This window comes from Panthera leo, chromosome E2 (assembly GCF_018350215.1).
Source record: "Panthera leo isolate Ple1 chromosome E2, P.leo_Ple1_pat1.1, whole genome shotgun sequence".
NCBI classification, from domain to species: domain Eukaryota; kingdom Metazoa; phylum Chordata; class Mammalia; order Carnivora; family Felidae; genus Panthera; species Panthera leo.
In genome coordinates this window covers 26,478,238-26,505,947 of record NC_056693.1, presented here as the reverse complement: position 1 = coordinate 26,505,947, position 27,710 = coordinate 26,478,238, and the positions used below count along the sequence as shown (strand labels likewise).

General features: G+C 44.1%; 1 protein-coding gene across 5 annotated transcripts in view; it reads left to right on the top strand.

The window, feature by feature from the left end:
- The first annotated feature begins 4,782 nt into the window (after positions 1-4,782).
- Positions 4,783-27,710, top strand: part of SIAH1 (siah E3 ubiquitin protein ligase 1) — an 83,362-nt gene continuing 60,434 nt past the window's right edge. For 4 of the 5 annotated variants that reach the window (XR_006197208.1, XR_006197209.1, XM_042919286.1 and 1 more), the window contains exons 1-2: positions 4,783-4,947; positions 23,481-23,595. The gene's annotated coding sequence lies outside the window, so the exon portion shown is untranslated. The remainder of the gene's footprint in view (positions 4,948-23,480; positions 23,596-27,710) is intronic. The other variant, XM_042919289.1, reaches the window with a different exon arrangement.

Sequence of the window (27,710 nt, the reverse complement as noted above, 5' to 3'; positions counted from 1 at the left end):
CAGGGACACCCAAATGGCAAGGGAAAATGCAGACCCCTTCTGAAGACCTCAGAATCTCTGAAATGGAATCCAGCTTACACCCTTTTAGTGTTGATGCCACCAACAGTTGCTAGGAGACAGCGGGCATCACAGGTGCTGGCAAGAGGGGATCCCCAGAGCTCTGTGCAATGCCTGGCTCCTGGCAGCTGCCTGGGTTCTGCCCACAGCCTCAGCCTTCTGCCAGAGCCAGAGGTCGCAGCCAGAAGCCGGGGACTTTGCTGAGAAATCACTTACTTGGGAGTATGCAGGCTAAGCCTGGCAAACCTCGGAGAGGAGGCCAGGATGGCGGAGAGGACATCAGATCTGGACACTAAGCTGTGGGATCTTGGTGCCTCCCTACCTGGCAAATCACATAACTTCTTTGAACCTGAGTTTTCTTCTCAATAAAATGAGGATAATTAGACAATGTCAAGTGATCTTCCAAAGGGATTGTTAGAATTAAAAGAGACAATGGCTGGAGAGGCTCAGTGAGTTATAAGGTAGGGTTCAATGCCAGCCACCGTCATCAAAAAATAAAGAACTGGACTTATGGCTCCTTGTGAAGGAAGACACACCCATCCTCCACTTGGCCAAACAAGCTTTACCAAATCATGTCCAGGGTGATCCCATTCTGTTATAAATATATAAATGTATACGTTATCCAATGATCTGCAAAAATGACAAAACAGTATTTTAAGTGATACATTTTATTAAATATAATTCCTCAAATTACAAATAAAATCTGTGAATAAAGGTGTCATCTCACATATGGTCTAGGGGAAGTTATTCACAATCTGTTAATAACTATCTCAGTAAGAGGAGATTGTAGGTGGTTTTTATTGTATTCTTTTTGCTTATCTGTATTTTCTATAATTTCTGCAATGATTGATTGCCTGAGTGCTTTTTATCATCAAGAAGACAAAGGGGGGTCTGGACTGCCACTCTGGAGAGGGGGCTACTTCAAACTGGAAGACCAATTGTTCAGACTTCTCCAGTGGGGAACCCAGGCTTCTCTGGGGCTGCTGTTTCACAGATCCTGTTTTCAAGGAAATCTCCCACAGAAGCCCAGTGTGCCCACGGGAAAGGGAGGCATTGTGTGCTGTGGAAGGGGCTCAGACTCAGATCAGAGAGCCTGCACTGTACAGCTTTAGACAAGCCCCCAGACTTCAGCTCTTTAACACTTGCCCACAGGCTGTCTTTGTGAGCAGTGCCTGGCACACAGCAAAGAGACAAAAATTTACTAGCAATTGTTATTTTTTAAATTAGTTTTTAATGTTTTTATTTATTTTTGAGAGAGAGCAAGACAGAGTGCAAGTAGGGGAAGGACAGAGAGAGAGGGAGACACAGAATCTGGAGCAGGCTCCAGGCTCCTAGCTCTCACCACAGAGCCCGACACAGGGCTTGAACTCACAAACCACGAGATCATGACCTGAGCCAAAGTCAGACGCTTAACCAACTGAGCCACCCAGGTGCCCCAAAATTTGTTAGCAATTATTAAACAAAAAAATATTTTTTAATTAATTAAACAAAATATTATTTATTGACATTAAATTTATTAATACTAAAATATTAATTAAACAAAAATATTTTAAAACAAAAATAAAGGCAGAACGCTCTGGTTAAAATGGTGTGGAGCCTCCTTGATCCTCTGCAGTATTTCTGAAGGGATCTCCAGGGAAGTCTGAGCCAAAGGCCAGAGTCTGAAACCCTCTGTAGAAGTAGGTTCACTGAGCCAGGGGGTGCGAGGTGGGTCAGGAGGTAGCATGCTCAGTCCAGACTGGGCTGCTAGCAAGTTAGTAAATCATTTTATCTCTCTGTGCCCTGTTTCTTCTGCAAACTATACATGAATGGTTCTCAACGAGGTGAGAAAACTTTTGTTAGGGGGAGGGGTTTGGTTTTGATTTATTACAATGATTGTTGAACAGTCCCTCCTCTGTCCTGTGGCCAAACTTTCAATGGCCCCTCCAAACAGCCTCATAGATGAAATAGTTGTTAATGATTCTGCTTAATAATCTGTTTTTATAAACATTTTATATGTTTATGTATAAACACAGAGTATTTTTGCAGTTTTAACCAATACCGTGTTTTCTGGGATTGCAACCCCTTTGTAAATCAAGGAAAGGTGTATTGTTTTGTACATTACTTTGCCAAGAGATTTCAGAAAATCAAACACTTTGGGCAGCACAGCTTGTGGTATTTGACTTACCAAAACATCACATCACGAAACAATGCATTTATGATGGTTCCATGCACAAGCGCAAGCATCTAGTTCATTAATTTTGCTCGTGCAGTTGGGCCAGGGCATTTATATGTTCAAAAGCCCACTATTTGAAGTTATAAAGTATTTTTCTTTTTTTTTTTTTTTTTTTATTATGTTTATTTTTTTTATTTTATTTTTTTTTTAATATATGAAATTTACTGTCAAATTGGTTTCCATACAACACCCAGTGCTCATCCCAAAAGGTGCCCTCCTCAATACCCATCACCCACCCTGCCCTCCCTCCCACCCTGCCCTCCCTCCCACCCCCCATCAACCCTCAGTTTGTTCTCAGTTTTTAACAGTCTCTTATGCTTTGGCTCTCTCCCACTCTAACCTCTTTTTTTTTTTTTTTTTTCCTTCCCCTCCCCCATGGGTTTCTGTTATGTTTCTCAGGATCCACATAAGAGTGAAACCATATGGTATCTGTCTTTCTCTGTATGGCTTATTTCACTTAGCATCACACTCTCCAGTTCCATCCATGTTGCTACAAAAGGCCATATTTCATTTTTTCTCATTGCCACGTAGTATTCCATTGTGTATATAAACCACAATTTCTTTATCCATTCATCAGTTGATGGACATTTAGGCTCTTTCCATAATTTGGCTATTGTTGAGAGTGCCGCTATAAACATTGGGGTACAGGTGCCCCTATGCATCAGTACTCCTGTATCCCTTGGATAAATTCCTAGCAGTGCTATTGCTGGGTCATAGGGTAGGTCTATTTTTAATTTTCTGAGGAACCTCCACACTGCTTTCCAGAGCGGCTGCACCAATTTGCATTCCCACCAACAGTGCAAGAGGGTTCCTGTTTCTCCACATCCTCTCCAGCATCTATAGTCTCCTGATTTCTTCATTTTGGCCACTCTGACTGGCGTGAGGTGGTATCTGAGTGTGGTTTTGATTTGTATTTCCCTGATAAGGAGCGACGTTGAACATCTTTTTTTTTTTTTTTTTTTTTTTTTTTCTTTTTTTTTTTAATGTTTATTTACTTTTGGGAGAGAGACAGAGCATGAGCAGGGGAGAGGCAGAGCGAAAGGGAGACACAGAATCCAAAGCAGTCTTCAGGCTCTGAGCGGTCAGTACAGAGCCTGACATGGGGCTTGAACTCATAGACCACGAGATCATGACCTGAGCCAAAGTCAAACACTTAACCAACTGAGCCATGCAGGTGCCCCAAGTACTTTTCTTTCATATACGGAATGCACATAGGGTCAGTTATGTATGTGTACGTTTCAGATCAATAAAAAGGGTTTTTACAATATTTTTCCAATATATTTGTTATTAAAGCGGCGGGGGGGGGGGGTACTTTGAGAACTATATCAAATTGTGGGAGGAAGCTCAGAGAAGGCACAGAGGTGTGGGGATGAGAGCTGAGAGCCAGTGCAGGTAATAACATCACAGATGCTTTACTGGTTGGTGGGAGGAATTCCAAAGCCTTCCTTCGAGATGGGCTGGGGCAGCTGGAGTCAGAACCAATGGCCCCGTCCTGGAGCTGCTCTCTGTCTGAGGCTCCCAATCCAAATGGGATTTACCAGCTGAGAAAATCCCTTGTTAAACTGAACTCACAAGACTGGGAGTATCCTGATGATATTCTCAGTGTTGATGGCTTCCAGTCGGTTGTATCCATCAACCAGAACTGAAGCATGATGGGAGGCAGGTGCCTCAAGCAGCATTGAAGGGCAGTCCATAACGTTCTGGTTGCCAGGGAAAACCCAGCAGCTGGAGCTGGGAGCTCACAGGCCTAGGGCTGTGAGGGCTCACACTCTAGGACAAAAGGTTTCAATAGTTGGTCCTTGGGGCATCTTGTGGCTCAGTCAGTTAAACATCCAACTTGGGCTCAGATCATGCTCTCGCGGTTTATGAGTTCAAGCCCCACATCAGGCTCTGTGCTCACAGCCTAGAGACTACTTTGGATCCTCTGTCCCCCTCTGTCTCTGCCCCTCCCTTGCTTGCACTCTCTCTGTATCTCAAAAATAAATAAACAAAACGAACAAAAAAGAACAGCATTCTTAAAAAAAAAAAAGTTGGTCCTCACCTTGTGGCCTAAGGACCAATAAGAAATAAAGGGCAACATGTGTATATCAATGTAGAAGGTGTCAAGAGTCTTCTTCAAAGCACCATCGTTAAATCTGAAGTCATGACTTTCTATTGTTGGATTAACATTACCTTGTTTTATGAAATAATGGTGATGGTAAAGGAGGTCGGACATTTTCATAAACACCCTTTATAAGGCCAAAGAGTTAGCGGCCCCTTCGATGACTCCTCCACTTACTTGATCTCTCCCCTACTCTCCCTCTCCCTCTCTCTGTCTCTCTCTCCTTCTGAAACCCAAAAGTCTTGGAATAGAAGGAAACGACATGATAACTGACAGGTTCAGTAAAATGGCACAAGAGCCATCGCCAGTGGCACAGTGAGGTCACACACAAGGGCGTGGTTACTTTCACCTGGGGAAACTTCACAAAGGAGGTGATGTCTGAGCTTAGTCTTGAAAATTCAGGGGCTGCTTGCCAGGGAATAGATGGATGGTTGGGGGTGGGGTGATGGTTGGGAGTGGAGACATGCCCGGAGGTTACCCCGGAGAGCCACCTGTTTGAGATGTTGCCATCAGAGTGTCTTGTCCAAGAGGGGCCATGTCAGGCCATGAAGCCAGAGCAGTCATGGGAAGCCAGGTAACAGCAGGCCTTGAGGGGCAAGCTAAGACCCATGGATTCCAGTCTCTGAATTGATGTCCTCAGCACCAAACAGTTACTGTCTAAGATTTAAAATTCCATATTGAACATAGGCAGGAGGGTGAGTCAGGGGGCAACCTGCCGGTGGGACAGACACCATTCCAGGGGAACAAGGAATCTCCTTCCAGAAACTCCTTGTGTGGGACGTAAACAGGCCTTCCCCAGACCACCGGCAGAGGGGTTGGGGGGGCCTGAGCCACTGGATTCCCCAAAGCGACAAGAGATCTGTTATGCAGGCTACTTCCCAGAGACAAAACAGCAAGTTTTGCTGAGGATGATGGTGCCCACACTCTGTCTGGAGAGAAACGTGCCCTCTACGCACCATGTAGCCAGTCAAATTTATATACACATACATACATATATATACAAATTTAATTTTGTTCCGAGCCTCTATTATGCTAGGTAGCAGAAATGTCAGGCCAACTGGGAGCACTCACCCTTTTTCATAGGTTGCCCCTAATTTCTGGGGGGTTTACCCAGGACTTATTATTGAGGACCCAGAATCCCGTCTGTCTGGGGGCCAGCCCTCCTCAGTGCTCTCAGTGTAGGGTCTCTCTTTGTGGTGTGATCATTTCACTGCTCCTCACTCTTGGAAGCTGCCTGGGGCCCTGGCGTTTTCTTGGTGCTTTGCCATGGCCCCAGAGTCCTTCCTGGGAAGAGTCCCTCTACAGACCACCGATGGCGGCTTCAGGGCTTCCCCTCTGCTCTCTCCCCTCCCCCCCACCCCTGGGGGAGGGGTGTTGGTCTTACTCTTCCTGTGCCCCTTCCACCTTTAGTCAGCTTCTCCTTTCTGTGTGTCCAAAGGCACAGGCTTTTGGATCTCAACAGTCAGGAAAAGAATATTTATTCCTCCGCTTTCATCACATCCTTTCCCGGAGGCATCCAGCAAGTCTGGGCTTCGCTGCCTGAATATGGCAACAGCAGCCACGGGTGGGTCTGGATTCTTCTCTGTTGAGGCCCTGGGATCCTTTGGATTGTTCTGTGCCAGATATTTGCTTCTTCATTTGGTTCCCTCCCCAATTATTAAAGCAAAACAAAACAAAACAGCCACAAGCTCTCTGGCTCTGCAGCAGTCCTCGCCCAGCACGGTCTCTGGAAAGCCATTGGTGTTCTCTGCCAGAGGCCTTGCTGCCCCCACGCTGCTCTGCCATGGGCATGGGGCACGGGAGATGGACCACAGGTGTGTGCACGGTGAGTGTGTTGGGGCAACTGGGAACTGGGAAACTTGCCGGTCCCTCACTCGTCCCTCTGGCTCTCTCAGTCCAGGGCTCAGAGATGTTGTTTTCTTGGCCACTATCTGGTTTCTGTGCCTTGGATAATAGATTACTAATGGGGAAAGGCTGTTTTGCTTATAGTTATTGCTAAAAATGAAGGGATGTTTCAGGGCCATTTTTCACTTAAGAAATGTTTCCTCCAACCACCAACCAACCTCTTATCCTCCAATAAGCTGTCACCTCCAAAGTAACAGCTTTTTTGTCCTCCTGGTTTTTCTTTCAATCCAAATTCCAGAAACAGAAGTTGCCTTTCTTGGAGATGTAAGAGTTTGTGGTTGGGGCACATGGGTGGCTCAGTCAGTTGAGCATCTGACTCTCGGTTTCATCTCAGCTCATGATCCAGGGGTGGTGGGATCGAGCTGACAGCATGGAACTTGCTTAGGATTCTGTCTCTCTCCCTCTCCCCTTCTCCTCCACTCGTGTTCTCTCTATATAAAAAAAATAAATAAATACAAAAAATAAAAAAAAGATTTTGTGGTTAAGAGATTGGGTTCTGTTTTCACCACTTAACACCTGATAGCTTTGGAGAGGTGCCTTGCATACCCTGAGCCTCAGTTTCCTCATCTGTACACTGAGAGTGCTAACAGCACCTGCCTCAAGGAACTGCTGTGAGGATTAGATGAGTGAATAATGAGAAGTGCTTAGCCCTCTGTCTGTGGCACAGCCAGGCCTCAGTGCAATTCGGCCTAAATAGTCATGTGACAAAATTATTACTTCCCTCTGGCTCTTGGAACTGATGAGGAAACTGACATCAGGGATTCAAGATTTTAAACTAAAGACAATGCTCATGGAGGAAGTGAGAAAGGGAAATGCTCAAGATGTCAGGCCACATGACATCATCTCAACTATAAACAGCAGCGGAGCTAACAAATCCCCTCATCCTGTAAAACAAGGTGCCCCTTCCTTTATGTCACTTGAAGGATAAATAGAGCCCCACCCCTTCCCCCAACAGAGGCAAAGGGAAGCAACTGGAGAACCAAGTTTGTACCAACGGAGAGGGAGCACCCAGGTGGGTGCCTACTGCTCTACCCCACCTGTGTTTGCAATTGCCCCCCAGCCTGCCTTCGGCAACTCGGGGGCTGGAGTCCCCACCACGGGCTTCTGAGTCCCCACTTTGGCAGGCTCATGGATAATCCTGCAGTGTGGACTGCCAGGATGGGGTACTTGGACAAGGGAGAAACAGAGAAACACCTTTGTCCATGGATTGCAGAAGCATCCCTTGGCATTCCAAGGCTGGACGCATCCTCTGGAGTCCAATGCCTCCAACCTCTCTCTGCCTTGATCAGACAGCCCGGCTTCTTAGCCACCCATGACTAATCATCATCATTCATGTTTCTTTTGAGCATTTATCACACGTGTGGCACTTTTTTTCTGAATACTAGTCACTCCTCATACCAACACAACAAGGTCCCTGAGACTTCCTCCAAAACCCTGTCCCAGAGGCCCTACAGGAAGAATCCATTGCTCTCTGTGAAGCTGGCAGAAGAGGTCAGGCCACAAATATCTGTTGAGCACTTATTGTGTATCAGACCCTGTTCTGAAAAAGACACAGTGTTGCATTGCTGCCTTTAGACAACTAACTTCAAATGGATGAAGGTGGACAAAGGGGAAGTACAGGATGCCGCTGGGAAGAGTTAACCTCCTCCAACGTCCCCAGCACCAGAGCCCAGGCCAGTCACTGAGCAACTGTCTGGTCAATTGCTCCATCTTCTTGGCCACTGTTTCACATCACCATGTGTGCCCTTTCCTCTGGTGGGTAGATGGTTGAGCAACTTCATGGTGAGAGAGTTGGGAATGGATTCTGGTGTGTGTCCAGACTGTGAGCTCCTCAAGGGCAGGGAAATATCTCATACTAGCACTTTAGTGCCCAGTAGAGGACATTCAGGAAACGAAACCATTAATAAAATGAAAAGGCAGCCTACTGATTGAAAGAAAATATTTTCAAATCATATATTCAATAAGGGGTTAATATCCAAAATATATAGAGAACTCCTATAACTCAATAACAAAAAGCAATCAATTAAAAATGGGCAGAAGATTTCAATAGACATTTTTCCAAAGAAGACATCCAGATGGCCAACAAGTACATGAAAAGATCCTCAACATTACTAATCATCAGGGCAATGCAAATCAAGACCATGGTGAGGTATCCCTTTGCATCTGTTAAAATGGCTATTATCGAAAAGACAAGAAAGAAGTGTTGGCAAGGATGTAGAGAAAAGGGAACCCTTGTGCACCGCTGGTGGGAATGTAAATTGCTGAAGCCACTATGGAGATTCCTCAAAAAATTAAAAATAGAAAAACCATACCATCCAGCAATTCCATTTCTGGGTAGTTATCCAAAGAAAACAAGACACTACTCAAAAAGATATCTGCACCCCATGCACACTGCAGAATTATTTATAATAGCCAAGACATGGGAACAACCTAAGTGTCGATGGATAGATGAATAGATAAAGAAAAGTATAGGGACGCCTTGGTGGCTCAGTCGGTTAAGCATCCGACTTCAGCTCAGGTCATGATCTCATGGTTCATGGGTTCGAGCCCCACATCGGGCTCTGTGCTGACAGCTCAGAGCCTGGAACCTGCTTTGGATTCTGTGTCTCCCTTGCTCTCTATCCCTCCCCCCACTCATGCTCTGTCTCTGTCTCTCAAAAATAAACACTAGAAAATTTAAAAATATAAAATTCTATATATAATTCCATTCATGTGGTGACAAATGGTAAGTTTTCATTTTTTAGTGACTGAATAATACTTCATTTTATATGTATATAATGAAATAATATAATATATAATTGTATATAACAAAGTATTATTCAATCATAAAAAAGAATGAAAACTTACTATTTGTCACAATTTATCTTGAGAGCATTATGTTAAGTGAAATAAGCCAGACAGAGAAGGACAAATACTGTATGATCTCACTTATATGTAGAATCTATAAACAAAACAAAACAAAACAAAACAAAACTCATACAGGTAACAGAGAACAGATTAGTAGTTGCCACATGCAGGGTTGGGGTGTGGGCAAAATGGGTGAAGGTCATCAACAGGTACAAACTGCCAATCAGAAAATAAAAAAGTTGTGGGGATATAATGTACAGCTGGTAACTACAGTTGATAATACTGCATTGCATATTGAAGAGTTACTAAGGGAGTAGACGTTAAAAATTCTCATGATAAGAAAAAACAACTTTGTAGCTACGTACGGTGATGGGTGTTAACTTGAGTTATTGGGGTGATTGATCATTTTGCAATGTATACAATGATTGAATCATTATGTTATATACCTGAAATTCTTAAAATGTTATATGTCAATTACACCTCAAAGAAAAAAACACCATGAAATGATGAAATAAAAAAGGAATAAATGTGGATGTGAATTAACACAGGAAGGAACAACGGAGTGGATGAAGGCTTCACCACTGCCTCCTGTAAAATAACATTTTAGGGGACTGGAGCTATTTGCCATTCTTCCCTGTCTGGTGACTACTTCAGTGTTTGGCTCATGGTAAGCGCTCAATAATATTTGTACAGTGAAGACATGGATACATATCTAGACAGGTATATCTGTCACAGTATACAGTATAGTGTATAGTTATACACTGTATATATACTATGTACATATAGAGTGTATGTACTCTCTAAATATTTGACAGATAAATTAATGAAATTATTAACAATAGGCATACCACTTAGGAAACGACCAAAGTAATTTTTCTCAGCATCTTCTATTAATGTTTACTGGTAACAGATTTTCTTTTTTTTTTTTAATGTTTATTTATGTTTATTTGAGAATGAGAGAGACAGAGCACGGGTGGGGGGGGGGGCAGGGGGAGGGACAGAGAGGGAGGGAGACGCAGAATCCGAAGCAGTAACTACACAACTGTTTACTCACTTTTTTGGAATTTCTTAGCAAGGTAAAAAAAAAAAAAAAAAAAGCAACAAAACTGAACCCATGGAGAGGAAAAGGGGGCTAAGTCTAAATCTAAAAAATTCTCTATGTGAGCATCCAAGTAGACTAGGAAGTCTTTCAGTTGCCTCCTGCTGGGGCTGGGGCTGTCACAGGGAGAGGAGGGGGACCAAGGTGAAGGAGATGGTCCACTGGGCCAGAATGCACAGCATAGCCATCTCAGCCATATTCTTTCTGGGGATTGACTTTTTGCAACATCATTATTCGATTTCCATACGATTTTACAAGATGCAAGGTAAATATTAGTACAAGTACTTCTTTGCAAAAAGTAGTCATTTAATTTGATGAAATATGGTTCACGGTGATGCATGATGTTTGGACAAGCCAACTTCTACAAAGTCAACATTTATGAGACTCAAAGCAGCTTCCTCTGCTAAATAAAGCCATCCTGCCTCTGCTTAGCTTGAACCTCCGTCAAAGAGAGTCAGAGACAGAATGGGGAAACAGAGAAAGGCCCATCCATAAGCAGGTTGGAGTTGAAAAACCAAGGCTGAGAGCAGACACTCCCTGCCCCAGTAAACCGTCACCCATCCGGCTCTCCATAGTGGTTGCTCAAGAGTTCATGTTCATGATCAATCCCTCTTCTTGCTCTCCACCTCATGTGAAGGCTGAGCAGGGGGAGATATTCCTTTGCCACCCTCCTCAGGAAACTCTTCCTTCCTCCTCCTCCTTCCTCTGTGGGTAGGGATATTTGCTTTAAAGAAAAACACAACGCAAAAACATCAGGAAAGGTGTGGATGTGCAGAGAAAGGGGTCCTTGCTTCCTACTCCACCTGTTCAGGGGAAGGAGAAAGAGGGGTACAATGCTGCTGCTCACCACTCCCCCCCAGCTGTCTGCATCTGGCACCAGCATCAAGCCTGAGGCCACAGGTCAGGGAGCATCATTTGGATACTCATGGAACCAAGTCTGAGTGGCTCCCACCCACCTCCTCTACTCTGTCCCAACCCAACAGAACTTCCCAGCTTGTTCGCCTCCCAGGAGTGACTCAGTGAAGACCTGAATGTTCCCCTGACAAATGGTCATTCTCTCGCCTCTCTGCCCCCCTCCACTGTTGTCAGTTTCTCCTGTGCCCACGTGCAGTCTATACTATTTCTTAAAAATCAGCTTTATTAAGGGGGGGTGTAGGTGGCTCAGTTGGTTAAGTGTCTGACTCTTGATCTCAGCTCAGCTCTTGATCTCAGGGTCATGAGTTCAAACCCCATGCTGGGCTCCACACTGAGCATGAAGCCTACTTAAAAAAAAAATCAGCTTTACAGTTTATATTAGAATTCACCCTTTTGAAGCATATAGCCTGTTTGTTTTTCAATTTAATTTTACTTATATTATTTTCTTCTCTATTTAGCTTACTCCTGATTCATACAATTTGCTGTCAAAAATAGCAACTCCTGGAGTGCCTGGGTGGCTCAGTCAGTGAAGCGTCTGACTCTTGGTTTCTGCTCAGGTCATGACCGCATGGTCATGGGATCGAGCCCCACATCAGGCTCTGCACTGACAGTACGGAGCCTGTTTGGGATTCTTTCTCTCCCTCTCTCTCTGCCCCTCCCCTGCTCATGTGCACGTGCACATGCGCACTCTCTCAGAATATTTTTTAAAAAGAGCAACTCCAACCTTACTATGCCTTTGAGTTTCTCTTAAGTGTTTTTTTTTTTTTAAACTGGAGTATAGCTGACATACGTTACATTAGTTTAAGGTGTACAACATGGGATTGGACAAGTCTACGTGTTACACTATGCTCACCACAAGCCTAGCTGCCCTCTGTCACATATGACGCTATTACAATACCACTTTGTTCCCCATGCTATACCTTTCATTCCCATGTTTTATTCATTTACAACTAGAGATCAGATTTGACAAATACACACAGTATGTAACCACCACTGCAATCACGTTGTATAGAATGTTTCATCACCCCAAAGTCCCCTCCTGTCCCTTGTGGTCCTGCCATGCCCTCACTCCTGGGCCCTGGCGACTGCTGACCTGCTTTCAGTCCCCATCGTTCTGCCTTTTCAAAGTTTCTGATAAGAGGAATCATGCAGCACCTAGAGTTTTGTGGCAGTTTCTTAACCTAATGCTTTTGAGGTTCATCCATAATGTTTTATGTATCAATAGTCTTTCTTTTTTATTGCTGAATATGGATTCATTTTAATTTGCTTATTTCTTCACCAGCTGAGGACATTTGAGTGGCTTCTAGTCCGGGGCTATGAATGAAGCCACTATGAACATTGGGTACAACCTGTATTTTTTTTATTTTGCATCTTTCTTTAAAGAAAGAATGTTTCTTTAAATGTAATTTAAATTACATTTGTCAAATGAAAATTATTTAAAAAAATTTTTAGAGAGAGAGAGAGAATGTGTGTGGGTGAGGGGCAGAGGGAGAGAGAGAGGACCTTAGGTAGGCTCCATGCTCAGTGCAGAGCCCAGTGGGGCTTGATCTCACAGATTAGGATCATGACCTGAACCAAAATCAAGAGTCGGACAATCAACCAACTGAGCCACCCAGGAGCCCGAACAGCATTTTAAAGTGAAACTTCCTATCACTACCATAAATGGAAAACCTTTATAGTCTACCATAAACCAACCAGGTAAAAATAGGATACAAAGTCAGTAAATTCTAGCTAGATCCTGTTGCCTGCAATGTTAGATTCTCTACAATTAAAGTGAGAAATAAGGACTTTTTTTCACAAGTGATTTATTGAGGGAGGAATCTTGATGAAGGGGGAGGGAAACAGAAGCTAAGCAAAGGTGTGGGTTCAGCTGAAGGCTAGCCTCAGCCTGCTCCTGTGGTGAGGTCTGGAACATGAATGGTACCTCGCACTTGAACCATCTTGACATATGAACGCTTTTGTCTCCTGCGTTAGTCAGTCATTGCCTGCAGAGTGTCCTGGGGCAGGGGGCGGTAGTAGAATCTCCTACCTATTTCCAGGTGAGGCCATGCCCAAGAGATGGCTGTAGCTGTGAAGTCTTAACAGCCAACACTCACAACAGCTGAGAAGTGAGTGTGTCAACTGGATAGAGAGGTCTGAGCAGGCCAACAGCATCTATTATACCAGCCAAAAGCTTAGACCTGAGGTCTTTAGAGGTTAAAGACCCATTGGCACCAAAAAGAGACCTTCTCCATAATGCAATCAGATGATTGGAAAGTGAATTGAAAAGAGACAAGCTTGGGGCACCTGAGTGGCTCAGTCGCTTAAGCGTCTGACTTCAGCTCGGGTCATAATCTCGCAGTTTGTGAGTTTGAGCCCAAAATGGGGCTCTCTGCTGTCAGCGCAGAGCCCACTTCAGATCCTCTGTCCCCCTCTCTCTGCCCCTCCCCCACTCTCTGCCACTCCCCACTCTTTCTCATGCATAGTCTCTCTCAAAAAATAAACATTAAAAAGAAAAGAAAAAAAAAAAAGACAATCTTTCTCAGTCCCTAATAAACTGTCGCTTGATGCCCTGCCTGGTCCCCTTGCCACCTTCCTCAGCTCCTGTATCCCACATGGTGTCTGTCACACATTTTGGGACACACTGCTGTATGGCTTCAAATGGGGGTCTAGCCCCCATTCTGCCTGCTTAGCTCCCTTGCTCCTACTCAGTGCTTCCCTGTTTCCTAGCTGGGTCATCTAGTAACCTTGGTTTGTTGGAGAGGCTACTCATTATTCGCTCCCTGCCTTTCTATTGTTCTCAATGTTACAGGAAACTGCATCTCCCAGGTTCCCTTGCTGACTGGCTTCCAGATAATTTTGCCCAACAGGAGAAGTTAGTGGAAGACTTGAGGCTTGCAGGAGGGGAGAATAGTGGCATTTCTCCCCTCCTCTTCTGCATTAGGGGGCACTTTCAGCAGTGGCTGTGTCTCTGCTCTGTTTCCACCTCTCAAGAGGACAGCCCTTACGTGGCTCCAGTTCCTGCAGGCAAGCCTTCCCCTGCATGTGGCCAGCTCCCACAGGCAGCCCCTGCTCCCGTCCGGCTTCTGCCTGCCAGGACTAGCACTGACTCTGAACTTTCCCTCCTCAGTGGGCGGGGGGAGGAAGAGGCTTCCTGTTGTTGCTAATGCTTTCCTTTACCTTTTCACGTCTTCCATTTTCTCTCTCTTTTTTTTTTTCTTCTTCCATTTTCTGTGTAACCAATTCCTGGTATTAAATTCCCTCTGTTGAAAGATCTAGAGCAGTTTATGGACCCTGACTGATAGGGAGAAGCAGCAAGACAGCAGTGAGCCAACCAAGTATTTACAAAGTTACCAATGATAAGTTCTGCACAAATAGGCTGTCAGGATCATTTGGCTATGAAAGTTGCCCAAAGTTAAGGCCCCAGTTTCATCCCTTTGAAAACTCAGAATATAAAGGGAGAAGGAGGAAGAGGCACAATCCACTGTTCACAAGCCTCCAGAAATTCCCTGTGTGTAAAAAGTCCTGGCCTTGACCTTCCTCCATCCCTTACTTCTTCCTCTCAGCTTAGCGCTAGCCCTTCCTGGCTTCCCTGTTTATCAGGACTAACTCCTTTCTGCTGGCTCTTCAAAAACATTTTTATCTGCCCAGTGGGGCCTCTCGTTAACAACCACGGTATAAAGAAACAGAGATCACACAGTGGGACTTAATTTAGAGCCACATAAACAGATGGTTTTAAGAGACCTGATTCCCTCTGTTATTTCCAAATGGTGCCACTAGGGATGTGGAGGCTTGCGCGTGGCTCTTAACAGACGTAGGGGGAATTACCCTCCAGGTGGGAGAGTCAGGGATGGAGATGATGTGTCTTAGGGATTAAGGCCCAGACTGGACCCCTGTGCTTTGCCCCCTCAACTCTTGCCATTTTCCCCTTAGAAATGGCATGATTAGCAAGAGGGCCAGAAAGGAGTTCGGGGAGGGAAGCCGAAGAACACAGCAGCCTGGTGCTGAAGCAGCCATGGGTGCTGTGAACACCCTTTTGCTTTGGGCATCTTTGGCTTCACCGTCTCCCTTATTGACAGGGACCCTCCAAGCCTGGCACACACGAAGGGCTCCAGAAAGCAGGATCTGTTCCATGCCCTCAGAGTCTTCCCATTTGTGACATATCTTTAAAAAGAAAAAATAACACTGTGTAGGTTTGTCACTGTCTATGGATTTCACCCCCAATTGGGCAAAAACAACCAGATGACATTGGACAGGGATCCCACCAGCAGCCCACCCTCCCTGGGTCTTGGCTTTCTGAAGGGCATGGCTGGTCAGATGAGGGATGGCGGTGAGGAACAGCTGCAGTATTGCCCCAGGAAGGACTTAACAAAAGAGAAATGGCAAATATAGGTCCAGGAGTAAGTTTGGGGAACATGAAGAAACAAGGGACTAAGGCTGGGTTTCTTCCCTCTTTCTATTTCTGTAAGCGTTCATTGAATACTTACTGTGTATCAGACCACAGTGCTTGGCCCATCGCATGCCTTCATTCATCTGAACTTCACAGCAGCCCCGGGAGTCAGGTGACCCTCACCAGTGAAGAACTGCAAGGCTCAGAGGGGTAAAGTAGCCTGCCAAGGTCACACAGCCACCTGGGGCTTGTGTTGCAAAAGCAATGTTCAGACTCCTCAATCCTGCAGGCAAAACAAACATCTGGAGAGGCCAGGTCAGCTGCTAGAGAGGCAGAGGGTGGGCCCCAGCCTGGGGACGGTGGAAGTGTGCCAAGGAGAGAGGCCAAAATAGTCAGATGAGAATCGAGGAGAGGGGGCAACTGACCGGGTGTGAGCTCTGCAAAACAGATGATTGCTGCTTTTGGAAGCAACAGCAGTGTTCCCCTTTCATCTGGACCTTTGACCTGGAGGCTGTCCCAGGAAACCTCACTTCTTGTTTACCACGGACCCGGACCTGATGAAGATGAAGCGCCTGCTATCCCCCTGAGGCTTACTGAGTGCTATGGGGGACACAATATCAACAAGTAGGATCTCTGTCCTCAAGCCCACAGGGTAAAGAGAAGAGAGACATGTATCCAGATAGAAATTACCCAGCCATGCCTAACGAGAGTGCGCAAACTGTGTGAGACACAGAAAGGAGGGGAATCAGGGAGGACTTAGAGCAAGTGGTCTTTGAGGTGGACCCAGAAGGTGGGCTGGGCTTGCAATTGTTGGATTGAGAGGAAAAGCTAGCTCAGGCTGAGGAAATAGCCTGAATGCAAAGGTGCTCTGAGTAAAGGGGATGGGAATGGCCAGGACAGGTGAGGCGCCAGATGTGGCTGGAGCATGAGCTGTCAGGGCTGGTGCAGGGAAGATGAGCCTGGAAAGGTCATGTGGTAGGTTAGGAAAGGTCTTGCCTACACCTCCCACATGCCCATTGCCTACCCTCAAAACACTGCTCTAGGGCAGGGCTCAGCCTCCCCAGGTTTCACTTGTGGAAACCAGGGATTGTGGCAATTCTTATGACTTCATACTTCCTTCCTCCTCCATCATTAGCAGGAGGTCTTCCTCAGAGAGCCCCTCTGTCCCCTTGAGGTCAACCTATGCCATCCACAAGGTCTGATGACTAAGCATAAAATTGCCATGTCCCCAAGGGAGAAGCCACTCCATGAAACATGGTAAAGGGAAAGGGGTACCAGATAGGGAGACAGGATATCTGGATTCCAGTGTGAACTCTGTCACCGACTGTGTGACCTTGGACTCCAGTGTAAACTCTTGTCACCAACTGTGTGACCTTGGGCTCTAGTCTGAACTCTGTCACCAGCAGTGTGACCTTGGGCAAGTCACCGCCTCCCTCTGGGTCTTGGTTTCCTTATATCTAAAGTGAGGAACTGGACTAAAGACTTAGCAACTCTTGGCATCCTTGAGTAGTTACCTGCGGCCCAGGGACACAGAGGGAAGGGGCATGCATTCATTCTGTGGAATTGTAGGAAATGTCTGAACATAAGAGACTCCATTTGAAGCTCCGTTTTCTTTCCCAACTGATGAACTCTCGAAATGGGCCACAAGTAGCAATTGTCTTGCAAGGCAGTTGCTCATAAAATTTCAACAGGGCAACTGGCAATCGAACCATAAGGGGACAGTAAAGTTAATTAATACATACCAGGGACAGTTTCATTTGATAGCACTGGTAAAATAATCAATAAGATTAATCAGAAGTGGCTCAGCCGCTCAACACCAAATTCATAGGGTTTTTTTTGTTGTTGTTTTTCCATTTCTTTATCTGAATCATATAATGACTCCTTCCTTCTCTCTCATAAAATGCCCTATGTGAACCAGACACTTTCCTGGTTATCCTAGAAACTGTGCCTCTCAAACAGCAATTCTGGGATCCCAAATAAAGGCCTTTGTTCCTTTTTAGTTTCTCCTAATTTTCTTGGTCGATAATTTTAGGTTGTTGTTTTTTTTTGTTTTTGCTTTTGCTTTCGCTTTGTTTTGTTTTTGAGTGTTGACTAGGCAGCATGCCTTACGCCAAGGATGTGGATATAAAGTGCGTAAATTCAGGTCCCTGACATCCAGTGATGGAGAAAAACAAGTGAGATGCAGGGGGCAGAGGTATTGAGAGCAGCAGGCAACTGTCAGCCCTGGAAACTGCTGGGCTCAAAGTTAGACTTGCAAGTGTCCAGGAGAGCATCACGAAAGAACCATAGCTTGTGCAGCCATGTGAAGGATGGGTATGTTCTGCCAGCTGGACAGGACAGCAAGGGCCTAGCAAGCAGGAGACAATGTGTGGACAAAAGCAGGGAGGTAGGTGACAGTGTGTGGCATCCAGACAAGCACAGCAGTGAAGAGGGAGCAGAGTGAGGAGGGCCCAGGAGAGAGATGTGGGGCTGGCTGGAGGGCTCAGCAGGGCCTCAGGACCAGGGAAGGAGTGGCTTGCTTAGGGCTGCCTGCTGGAACCGTTACTCTGGTCAGTGTCTGGTGGAGGCTGACTGATGCCCAAAGTGGATCCATGTAGATCCCTAAACAGGCCCCCTGCCCTCCCCTGGGGTCCTCACCTCCTCATAAGTGATCAGGCAGCGGTGACTCACCACAGACTGCTTCCTACTTGGGACATCAAAAAGGACAACAGGGCTTCCTCCTTTCTGTGGAAATTACAGAGGGCCTCAATAAACGAAGGGTGAAGGAAATGAGGACACACATTCTCCCAAGCTGCAGCCTGAGTGCACACAACATTAAAACTGTTATCTGAGCCAAAGAGAATGAAAATTCGGGCAGGATGAATTCAGGACTCAAGGCCATCTCCCAGGGCCCACTCCTCTAGGCCAGGCATGTAGTAAACATCCAATAAATATTTTATTTTGTGTATATGCATTATCCCCACCAATAAGGCTTGACAGCTTTATGAGGGTAAAACAGTATCTTTGCTATCTTTTATAGTCCCCACAACCTTTGGCTGCCTGCTTTGAAGTTACCCATAAAGGGTTCCAAGCCATCTGAGCTACTTCCTTTCGGGTGACTTTGACAAGCCACTCACCCTCTCTGACTCTGAAGACTAGGCAAGATCATGCCAGACCAGGACCAATTATTATTGAAAAGATTATCAAGGGTGCATCTGTGAAGGGACTCCCACTCTTAGGCCCTCCATGGAGATTATTGCTGCTGTGATCTTGAATGGATGAGGAAGTAAGATACTTCCTCACTCTGGCCCTTGGTTTCTTCACCTGTAAACAGAGCCACTCAACTAGTTCTGCTTGCTTCTGCTTGGAACATCTCAGTGACCAAGGCTGTCGTAGACTCTAAGTCTAAGGTTCTCTCTTGACCAGCAAGAGAGCAGATGCAGGATTAAAAGCAAGAGATGGCTAATGTCCAGGAAAAGACAAGAGCCCCAATTAAGGGTCTTTGCTCCATTTTTATTAGGATCAGAAGGCTTACAAACATGGTGATAGACGTGCACAAAGAAACAATGAAACTGTAAACATTAACTCATGGACGTGAGGGAAAGAGGGTCTTGAAGTATTCGGGTTTAGGGGTTTGGGTTAATACAAAACAAAGTCCTGGTGCCAGGCGGATGGGCAGATGGTTGTTAACAGCAGACAGGAAGTGCCATGTCTGTTTATCTTAGCTAGCCTGGGGGATAGGACAGATAGAGCTTGTAACCTCAGAGTTAATAAGGCAACTTTTCTTTTGCTAATCAGCTCTGCTCTGGGCAGTGTCACCTGCAGCACAGGGGTCTATACCCCTATTTACCTGTTTACCTAATTTGGTCCCTCCTTCCTATGAAAGCAGCTTTCTGCTATAGTACTAAATTGGCGGACACTTTTGCCCTGAATACCTAATCTTACTTACCTCATATATGTTTGTATTGGGGGCCTTTGCCCACCCCTCTATTCTGGGGGACTTAGCCCCCCTTCTCTATCCTTATTCGCCTAATCTTGTTTACCCAAACTTGGGTGTGAGCATCCTATGACTTTGTAATTGTTTATACCTTGTTAACCCCTTGGTGCAAGTCCAGGGAATTTCTAAGCTTATCCCCACACAGGGCTCTCCACAAGAGGAATCTGCTCGCTATGAGCCTCCCAAGTAATTCTCTTGCCCTAGGACCTATGGAAATGCTAGAAACATAGTGGACTTCAGTTCTTCAACTCTAAGACCTGGAGCAAGATTTCATGGATCCTTCCATGGAGGGGCCTCAAGGGCAACGCAGGAGCCTCTTAATTTCAGTACAAAATGCTTTAAGAGTATATTTTCTAGGAGGAAGTTCCATATAAAATGCCTTGTTAATTCACAAATCAGTCTACAATTCAAAAGCATCCCTGAGGATTGGACTGAGCTTCCACTACTCAGCACAATGTAGATTTTATAGAGCGAAATGTATGAACATTTGTGAATTGATATCATCACCTAGCTGTGTGTTTTGTCCAGGTTGTGAAGCAAATTAAAGTAACTATTCAACTTCATGGCAAACACCCAATAATTTTGAGATTACAACATCCTATTGTTTATTGAGTTTTATGCGAATTCCCATACTCCCCCCCCCCCCCATACTTCCCTGGAGCATAGTCCCTACAAAGGCTGGTGGGTATAAACTGCTTTTTAAAATATAAGGTTGGGAGATGCCTGGGTGGTGCAGTCAGTTGAACAACCAACCCTCGATCTTTATTTGGGTCATGATGTCGTTGTTCATAGGATCGAGCCCATGTCTGGCTCCGCCTTGACAGCGTAGAGCCTGTTTGGGATTCTTTCTCTCCCTCTCTGCCCTCCCCCCCCCCCCCGCTTGCACTTGTGTTCTTTCTCTTTCTCTCTCAAAATAAGTAAGTTAACAGATAAATAAATAAATAAATAAATAAATAAATAAATAAAGTTGGGGTGTCTGGGTGGCTCACTCAGTTAAGTGTCTGACTCATGATTTTGGCACAGGTCATGATCTCACTGTTGTGAGAGTGAGCCTGGAGTCAGGCTCCAAGCTGGATGTGGAACCTGCTTAAGATTCTCTCTCTCCCTCTCTCTCTACCCATCTCCTGCTCACATCCCCTCTCAAAAAAACAAAAACAAAACAAAACAAAAACAGTAGGCTCAGTAGAAAGAGCATGCAACTCTTGATCTCAGGGTTGTGAGTTCAAACCCCACATTGGGTGGGTATAAAGGTTACTAAAAAAAACAAACTTAAAAAATAAAACACAAAGTAATAAAATTAGTTTTGTTTGGAGCATCTTTGAGACTCTCCTAGAACTCTTAAAAGCTGTTTATGCTTTTTAGAGCCTGTGTCAAGATCTTACAGCCAGGACCTTTCCAAAACCAAAAGATCCTTTAGAACTTTAGTGGGTCTGGGTGACTTTAGAAGAAAGGGCAAAGAATCGCTCTAGCCATGAAACATCAAAATTCTCTACTCAGCTCCACTTCAGCCTTTATGGATTGATTGCATCATACAATTTAGTACTTCTTTATTGAATAGGGTTTTTTTAAGTTTTATATTATTAAGATAGTATTTCTCATGTGGTAATAAGTTGAATAGCTCAGAATCACTGATAACAACAGTCTCCATTCCCACTCCTGCCTACATCAGAAGCAATGCCCTTAACTACTAGTGACTTCAGTTTTCAGGTGGTTAGCACCAACTTAGGGGACATCTACTGACTCATGCCGTGAAACACACGACTGTCCCTCACTCCCTCTACCTCCCCTCCACTGGGCTTCTCGGTGTTAAACTGTTCCAGTGTTACTTTTATTCTGTCTATTGGTTACCTTGGTACACTTATTTTTAATGGTTGTTTATCTATCTATTTATTTATTTATTTATAGATCACAAGTAGGGGAGGAGCAGAGAGAAAGAAAGAGAATTCCTAGCAGGCTCTGCACTGTCATAAGAGCCTGACGCAGGGCTTGATCTCATGAATCATGAGATCATGTCCTGAGCCTAGATCAAGAGTTGGATGTTCAATCGGCTGAGCCACCAAGTCTCCGCAGTTACCTTGGTAAATTTAAATATTCAGGACTTTTTTTATTTATTACTTTTTAAAAAATTACTTCTTAAGATAAAGATATCAGCACTCTTCACCATTTTTTCCATTCTCCTTCTCCTACCTTCCATACTTCTGCTTTTGTCTGGTACACTTAAACAGGAAGAAAAAAAAAATCACATGTGAGGTAAGCACACACATCATGAGTACAGTGGGGTGATTTTTCATAAACCAAGTAATGTGTAACCAGAACCCAATCAGACACCACAAATATTCTTTGTGGTACCAGAAGAGTCTAAAGGTGCCCCAAACAAATCAAGTTTTCATACATGTTTTTATTTATTTTTTTAATATGAAATTTATTGTCAAATTGGTTTCCATACAACACCCAGTGCTCATCCCAACAGGTGCCCTTCTCAATCCTTATCACCCACTTTCCCCTCCGTCCTACTCCCCATCAACCCTCAGTTTATTCTCAGTTTTTAAGAGTCTCTTATGGTTTCATACATGTTTTTAAAACCAGTTTATATCCATCAGCATATGTAGGAACTAACTATGAGGTATGAGGAATACAGAGGAATTATGAGAACTAGCATAAAATTAGATAAACAATAGGGTTCTAGAATTTAAAAAATCACTGGGATTTGCCATGGAATGGAACATGGTTACCCTAAATTCATTTTGGTTTGCTTCCAGTTTGGACTATAATTTTCCCATACAACCATTTCTCTCCTCTCCCTCTCAGAGTTTCTGACTGGCTTGGGGTTTTTTCCTTGCATGATATGTCTTTATCATATTCTTACATTAAAAAAAATATCTCAACTAAAATCCTCCATTTTTCCAGAAGCCTCTGTCCTGAACCCCTCCATCTTTCTGCTCTGAGCTGAAATGGTTTCCTTTTTGGCAATACTGGGTCTTGCATTCATTGCTTTCCTGAGTTAAAGATACACTGCTTTCTGGTATCCCATTTTTCCCTACTTATTTATTTACACAACCTCAAATAGTTTTCTATGAGAGGGAGCACATGGGAGTTACATTTTCTGAGACCTTGCCTGTTTGGAAAAAGTTTTTTGCTTCACTCTCTTACTGGATAGATGTTTGGCTGGGTATAGAATTCCAGGTTCAAAATGATCTTTTTCCTCATAACTGTGAAAGTATTTATTATGTCCGGAGTTGCTGCTAAGCAGCAGTCTGAAACCAGACCAATTCCTGTTCCATTCCAGCTGACTAGCTTTGACTCTTTGGAAACTTTTGGGACTTTCTATTCCCTTCATATTGTTGCATTCCACTAGGATATATTTTTCATTCACTGTGGGCTGTTTCAATCAAAATTTGGGTCCTTATTCAACTCTTGGAAATTCCCTTCCTTTATTATTTCTTTCTCTCCATTTTTCCCTTGTTTTCTTCTTTCTATTTAGTTCTCTCTCTCTCTCGCTCGCTCTCATAGTTTGACTCTTTATCAAAGTTTACTTTTTATCCTTCAATAATTCATCTCATTTTGGCAGTAATTTCTCAATCCTTAAAAGCATCCTTATTCTCCAATTGCTCTTTCTTCTTGACATCCTCTTCTTGTTTTATTGATGTAATATTGTTTTGAATCTCTCTGAGAGTATGCATTAGATGGTTTTAAAAATAGGGTTTCTTTCTAATCTTTGAGTTGTCTTTTTTTGTTGGTTTGCTTGGGTTTTTAATCTTTGGCTATTCCCTCTCATGCTGCTGCTTGCCTCAGAAGCCTAATAACCCATGACTTTCCCTTCGTATTTAAGAAAGAAAGGTCATCAGTGGTGGATTCTGCTGTTGGTGGAAGTGATGGGCTATATCCTCTCCAGAGAGAACCTCTTTAGGAGGTAGTTGGGTGTATTAGTTTCCTAGGGCCACCATAACAAAATGCCACAGACTGGGTGGCTTAAACAACAAATTTCTTTTCTCATAGTTCGGCTGGAAGTCTGAGATCAAGGTGTCAGCAGGATTGGTTTCTCCGGAGGTCTCTCTCCCAAACTTGCAGATGACCATCTTCTCAGTGATTTCACATAGCCTTTTCTCCATGTGTACGTACTCCTGGTATCTCTTCTTCCTCTTCCAAGGACACCCCTCAGTCCTAATGGGACAGGGCCCCACTCCTAGGAATTCACTTAACTCTAATTACCCCCTTAAAGGCCCTATCTCCAAAGATAGTCATATTAGAGGTTAGGGCTCCAACATATGAACTGAGGTGGGGGAGGCACAATTCAGTCCATAAAAGTTGGGCATACATGCTGCTGCAGACTGTCAGATTTTGCTTCAGGGCTAACAGGAAGAAAATCAGCTCTCAGGCAGTTGGGCCCCAAATGTTGAATGAGCAGGTATTTCCTCTGAGACACTGCTGTGTCAGTTAGGAATGTTTTCAGTAATGCTTTTAAAAACACTCAATTAGCAGGGGTTTTATTTTTCCAGGTAAGAAATCTGGAGATAGATAGTCAAGTGCTGCTGCAGCAGCTGAGCAAAGTCTTTGAGAATCCAGGCTCTTTCATCTTTGTTCTTTGCTATTTCAGCATTTTGGCTTTTTTGTCATCATGATTGCAAGATGGTCCACAGCTCCTGGTGTCCCATATGCACTCAGGACAGGAAGAGTGGGGAGGGGCTGGCACCACCAGGGCTATCCAAGTTATTAGGGAAGCAGAGCATGGCAGAAGCTAACAGTGTTTCCCTTTGCCCAGATCTGGGCCACAAGCCACAGCTACAAGGGACGGGGGCCCTGGGAAATAGTGTCTGACAATGGAAACAGGAGCAATCATATATCTGTGCTGAGGATGGGCACACAGGCAGCCCCAAACAGAATTGGGGTTTGATGAGGAAGGAAGAAGGGGTAGAATAGTTTTGGGGTAGATAATGAGTTGTGTCTACCATGGACATCCACACCTATACCAGAAGTGCACACACTCCTCTGAGAATCATACACCTTCCTGCAACACCTGCTCAAGCAGAGTTGAGAGGCTTTCCTCTCTGCTCCTGTGGCCCCTGTTGTTGGCATTAATTCACTGGTCTGGAAACTGCGTAGTCACTGTTTTCCCTCAGGACTGTGAGCACCATGCAGGAGGAATTGCATCTGGTCATCTTGGGATTTCCTAGAGCCTGCAAAAAGCCTGATCCAGAATAGGGCCTTTGATACATATTGATGAAGGAAAGGAGGGAGGGAGAGAAGAAGGAGAATGGGAAAAGGGAAGAGGAAGCAAGACAGAAATCAGTAGCCTTTGTATTCTTCTTCTGGCTCCTGATGACAATGTCCATAGATTTGGGGTTCTAGAGATTTTAGTAGAAGATGATCTAAATTGAACTTCATAGAATCTCAGATATGCAAAGAACACATGGCCTCTTTGGGTTGTCAGTGTCTGATGAACCCATATCCTACCGAAGAGTAAGAGTTGTGTCCAGGCTAGTCTAGCAAATGAGTTGAGAGCAGTAATTTCACACCTTTGAGGCCCATGTCCCTTCTCCTCCCCAAGATGTGCCTTGGTATAGAGGACCACTGAGTCCTGAAGATAGAAGAAGAGTCACCTGTGGGTGCTCACTGGTCTATAAGGCTGGGTATCTCCTTTCCCTGCCCTCAGGACTGGCAGTCCTTGAAGTATGACTGTCCACCTGGCCTCCACTACTAATACCCATGGCTTTGGCCATGGCGGCCTCTTCATCAGACACAGACCTCTGAGGGTTCACAGCTTTTCTCAGGCTCTTTGCGTCCCTCAATGGGACATAGGTTCCTGAATGCCACACCTTGGAGAGCCAAGGTATTCTGCCATAAGCTAATAGTTGCGGTTGCCTTTGACACCACAGCCTCACCATCTCACCAATGTCATGTTTAAAATGGTGCCAGAGGATAGGGTTCTCCTCAGGGCTGGCAGGCATCCCTAGACTATGTTCCAGGAAGGAGATCATGACCTGTGTTCTAAGGGTCCCCCATCCCCAACTGGATGAGCCTAAAACTCTTACCTCCTCACTTAAGGGACTTAAAATAGTTTAACTCCAATTGCAGACGTGGTTTCTGCAGGGAGAGAAGCCAGCCCACAAATATGGGAACATAAATATTATTTTTAAACATCACACTGATACAAAACTGATCCACATAAATTTGCAGAGGGGAATATTTAATATAAATATATAGGGATCTCACGTGGACCCCAAGGCAAGGAGTGAAGCAGAAATGGCAGGATATGACTGTTTCACCATCCCTTACAGTAATTAACACATTTCTCAGTGTCAAATACAGAAGCTCAAGACAGAAACTGATCGCCCAACTTAAGTCCTGACCAGGTACATACATGGCTTCTAGGGGACTACCTATATGGCAGAGGACACTGTGGGGGAATAGTTTTTCTAGAAGGAGAAATTGTTTATGGGTGTGGCAGACACCTCTCAAATTGACTACTGTGATGCAGACCCAAATAACTGATGAAAAGGAACTTAGAGTTGTTCTCAGAGCAACACCTCATTAAGTAACAGAATTGTCTAAAAAAAGATGTGTTGTGTTTGTAGCCAATATTCAGTACAAATATGTGCTTTCCAAATATTTTCTTCATAGGAAGATAAATTGACCTGCCATCTCTTCCATGTTAATTCTTTTGTGGGACATTTATATGTTCTGCCTCTCTTGCACACGAGTCATAAGGTGATAGTGATTCTTAAGTATGACACTAAAAACACAAGCAATGACACAAATAAATTGAGCTTCATTAAAAATATAAATCTTTGTACATCAAAGGACATTATCAAGAAAGGGAAAACACAACCTAAAGAATGGAAGAAAATATTTGCAAATTATATATCTGATAAGGGTTTAATATCCACAACATGTAAAAACAAAAAAAAACCCTCCAGAAACTTAACAACAAAGAGACAAACAACCCAACTCAAAAAGTGAGCAAAGGACTTGAATAGATATTTCTCCAAAGAAAGATATACAAATGGCCAAAAAAAGCACATGAAAGGATGCTCAACATCATTAATTATTAGGAAAATGCAAATCAAAACCACTATGAGTTACCACTTCACACCTACCAGAATGGCTATAATTAAAAAACAAAAACTGAAAATAAGTATTGGTGAGAATATGGAGAAATTAGAGCCCTTGTGCATTGTTGGTGGGAAAGTAAAATGGTGCACTCACTGTGGAAAACAGTTTAATATTGCCTCAAAAAGTTAAACTGAATCACCATATGACCCAGAAATTCTAGTCTTAGGTAGGTACTCAAAAAAAGAAAAGAAAAATGGAAAGAGGGACTCAAAAAGATACTTATACCCAATGTTCATTACAGCCTTATTCGCAATAGTCAAAAGGTGGAAATAACCCAAGTGTCCATAAACAGATAAATGGATACATAAAAGTGGCATATCCATACAGTGGGATATTATTTAGCCATCAAAAGGATTGTGTCCAAAATTCTCACACCTGCTTCATCATGGGTGAACCTTGAAAACATGCTAAGTGAAACAAGGCAGATGCAAAAGGACAAATATTATATGATTCCACTCACATGAAATATCTAGAATAGGCAAATTCATAGGGACAGAAAGTACATTAGAAGTTATGAGGATGTGGGGCACCTGGGTGGCTCAGTTGGTTAAGCATCCAACTTCAGCTCAGGTCATGATATCATGGTTTGTGGGTTTGAGCCCAATGTCAGGATCTGTGCTGACAGCTCAGAGCCTGGAACCTGCTTCAGATTGTGTCTCCCTCTCCTGCTCACTCTCTCACTCACTCTCTCTCTCTCTCTCTCTCTCTCTCTCTCAAATAAATAAAAATTTAAGAATTCTTTTTAAAAAAATGAAGTCATGAGGATGAGGAGAATGGTTTTTTCCTCAGTGTTTACAGAGTTTCTGTTTGTGGTAATGCAGAAGTTTTTGGAAACAGATAGTGGTGATGGCTGCACAATGTTGTGAATGGAATTAATGCCACTTAAAAATGGTTAAAATGACATCTTTTATCTTGTATATTTTTCACCATACACACAAGAAAAGTCATGAGGATGATGGATGAGAATTCTCAGCACTATTTTGTGCAGAACTGCCTTGAACCCCTAAACATGGGAGCCAGGTCTGCTGGCATGACTGTACCATTAACTCTGTTTGCTTCCTTTGTGAGAAAAAAAGAAGGAAAAATGTAAGGAGAAGGAAAAAGGGACATTGTTAT